Below are 3,965 nucleotides of genomic sequence, written 5' to 3' on the forward strand. Positions count from 1 at the left end.
GTTGGGTTACTACCCAGAAGGTTGGGTTAAACATTTAACCCAACCGCTGGGTCAAAACAACCCAATTGCTGGGTTTGTCCCTATTTTACCCAGCATTGGGTTGTATTTAACCCAGCATTTTTTAGAGTGTACCCACCTGCAAAATGATCAATCTGGAACTCTTTTGCAAGGATGAGTGAAAAATGAGAGGAGGGAAAATGGAGGAATCAAGAAGTTGATAGACTCTTATTCAAAAATACTGGCTGCTGTAAAAGCAAAAGATGTTTCAAACAAATACTTGCTGAGTGGTGTGCGCGCTTGTCCAACCAACATATTTTAAGTATTTTATTTTTCTTTGTTTTTCCATAAAAGTTTTGATTTGTTTGTTACTTGAATTTAATTGACATTAATATTGCATTAAAGGTCTAACATGATCTATGTTGGATTCATTTTTCTATCTCAAACAGCTGCGTTTTAAAAAGTTTTATCAGGAGTGTGTTTTTGGTAATTATAGTCTAATGGTTTATTTTCCTTTTCCCACCTGTACGGTTTCTGTTGCCAAGGAGGGACAAGATTGATACACTGCCTATGTTATTCAATCATTTTTATCCTCTTTTCATCTGTTTAGACCATTAGCAGATATAGCTGTTCATGAGAGCTAGGGGCCTACCAGACAAGTGTCCCTATAGCATCAGGCTGCATTTCCTGCCCCCCATAGAATGTGAGGGTGATTTGATAGACAAACTCTCCTTTTGACTTTAGAAAGATACACTTGAATGCAAAGTTCTGCTGAACAGTTCTGGGGAAATGTCTGTAAGGTACAGTTTTAATATGAAATAATTACAGGTATTTTACATATCTTTTGAATTACGAATTGCATTGTGTTATGTTTAAGGGTTAAAGGAAATATTATGGGTTAATGGATAATGGGTCTCATTCACGTCTGTACGCACATTCAATTGTGTGTAAGCACTAATTTGTAAGTGAAATCTCCGTTCGAACTTGGGCACGTGGCCGCTCATTTAGAATACTCCAACTGAATGAGGTTAAGAACAGTTTCATGTGCATACGCACATGTTGTGAATTATGCTGAATTTTTTCATGAGAAATTCTGATGCATACAAATATGAAATCATTCACGAAATTAGTAAATCAGACCCAATGTCTTGGCAGAATATTTCCAGATTTCTTGTAGTGCATGTTACAATATTTTATCTTTATAAAAACGTAACTAATTATGTTGCATTGTCACATTTAATGGAAAGTTGCTTTAGTTTCCTTCACCTATGTTATCTGTGTCACATCTAGAATGGCTTGACTTACTGGATTTTTTGTTTACATTGGAGAAGCTGTGGGAAAAAAATAGTGTTTCTTACCCCCAACATAGTTTGCATGCAATAACAAAACATCATAATAAAGGCAAAGATCATGGGGGTGCAGTACCTGTAAACTTCACGGCCAAGCACATCCAAGGCTGCTTTGAAAGTGAAAAGTGAAAGTGACGTGACATGTGGCCAAGTATGGTTACCCATACTAGGAATTAGTGCTCTGCGTTTAACCCATCCTAAGTGCACACACACAGTAGTGAACACACACCCGGAGCAGTGGGCAGCCATTTATGCTGTGGCGCCCGGGGAGCAGTTAGGGTTTCGGTCCCTTGCTCAAGGGCACCTCAGTTGTGGTACTGAAGGTGGAAGAGAGCGCTGTACATTCACTCCCCCCACCTACAATCCCTGCCGGTACGAGACTCGAACCCGCAACCTTGGGTTACGAGTCCAACTCTCTAACCATTAGGCCACGACGTTGCACCAATAAATATATTCTGTTCTGTTATTTTGTCTGCTGTCACAGGTTGGTTGGAAAGCAAGGAGAAAGCTGAGGCAAGGTTTTATATGTAAACGTTAAGATGATACAGGAAAAAAAAAGTGTGACTATACTATCAATTAACAAATCAGCAACTTAAGCAACTAAGGACACAGGGATTAAAAACAGGTAAAGAAAAAGAACTCAAAGAACCAAAACAGCATGTGACACTACCATTCCCTCCAGTAGGCACAACCTGGTACTCTACAGAAAACAAAGTTTAAGTTTTGGGGGAGTGGGGATCGATAGAACAGGGAACCACCAGAGTATTAATATACAGGAATCTGTCTCCACATCTCACTGAGAGATGATGCTGGAAAGCTTCTTTCTCACCTATACATTTGTTCCTTTCCCCCCACTTCCTTCCCTTCACCCATCCTTTCCTTCACTCTGCTCACTCAGAATGGTCAATAGCAAAATATGATGTTCTGTATGAAAGCAAGTGATATTCACAGTCATGTTTAGTATCATTTGAAATGTCTCAAGTCGACTGGTCTCAATCTTACAAGCAGTAGACTTAAAGGTAATAAAGATCCTAAGAGTTTAGAAATATGCTGCTTACTGTATAGGGTGTGCCCTTTTCCATTGTCTTTCATGCAAATTACCATCAGTCCCCAAAAGGTGTAAACTCTCCACGTCTAGGACTTGATCAATGCAAATCCCAAAATTGTATTGATCTGAGTACTTAAGGAAATGTTGCAAGAAGATCCGGGTTCTTCTGTAGCCAGATGAGCCCGTAGTGTGAAGTGTGTCTATACACGCCATACTATGTATCTTTCTGAAGTCAGGTATGCATTCTTGACTCTTAGATTTGTCTTTGAGAGTTTGATATCTTGTATTCATTTGATTTGATATCTCTGAATTGACTGAATGTGACATGCATAATACATGTACCTGACTGATAATAAATTGTTTTGATTTTATTCTAACTTACTCTGTGATCATTGACTCTAGTAAATTACGTTAAGTCCATAACACTGCAAATCTACGCTCAGGTTAGTAACGGACTGAAATGCAGCTTAGTTGGAGCAGAGGAGCACACAGACTGATGTTTTAGAGCTCTGATGCATTGGCATTAGTCATGTATACTTAGACTGTAGAGGCTAATAATGTTTTTTTCCATTTAGAAACGTTTTTAATGATTTTTCCGTTTAGAACAAGGTGTTGTTAGACCAGTCTAAATAGGGGTGAGCCTCAACCTCTGATTATTTATTCTAACTAAGTGTACGTGAAAAATCACTGCATGATTATATAAAGTTACCATTAGAGGATGTTGAGATGGTCAGCTTGGTTCTGTGGTAATGGTCATGACCTCTGGTTAGATATAGTCTTATGATGAAGTGTGCTCAGATCTACGGGGACTAAATAATATATTCTAGAATGAGCAAGTAGAGTACAGCCGTCTAGAATATTTGTCAATCACCTCTGTCTAATGACCAAGACTGACGAGTTTGAGTATGAGATCCATATACGAGATCTGGCACGAGACACAAAGTGTTATAGGAATCCAAATGAACGAGTACAATAAGAATAAAGAGTTAACTAGAATAATCAAGTGTCAGTCGCCAATTTACATTTCAACCTAAATTTGAAGTCATCATAAAATGGAGTCAGATTAGAATTTAATAGAAATTAAATGTACGCACCGAAAGACAGAAGGCACAGGAAACATTCAGCCACCATTGGATACCTTCGTTGGGCCAACTGAGTGGACTTTACAGGATTATTCGGATTTATTTAGTGTGAATCTCCAGTTTCAACAGCTCTGACAAGTAATAAACAACGTGATATGCGGCCGGCCTAAGCCCTTGATCACTTGGAATCTGCTATGGAGTTGATTTATTATTTACATTTTTTCCCTCACAAATTTGTTTAATGCAGCATTCTGTATGTACATAGGTGTGCTTGAGTTGTTTTAAATAATAATAATAATAACAGTTACTATATCATAGAGTTGTTTGGGGTGGGGGTAAATTAAACTCGATCTGCGGTGACGTCACAATTGTGTTGCATTGTCTTTTATGGAGCTGCCTGAAGCGTACATATGAAGTAGACTTGCTCTCTCAGTCAAAATCAAGGGGTTGAGGGTCTGTCCATACAAACTTCCCTGGTCCACTTCATAA

Source organism: Sinocyclocheilus rhinocerous, unplaced genomic scaffold (genome assembly GCF_001515625.1).
Source record: "Sinocyclocheilus rhinocerous isolate Xijiao unplaced genomic scaffold, SAMN03320098_v1.1 scaffold24, whole genome shotgun sequence".
Taxonomy (NCBI): domain Eukaryota; kingdom Metazoa; phylum Chordata; class Actinopteri; order Cypriniformes; family Cyprinidae; genus Sinocyclocheilus; species Sinocyclocheilus rhinocerous.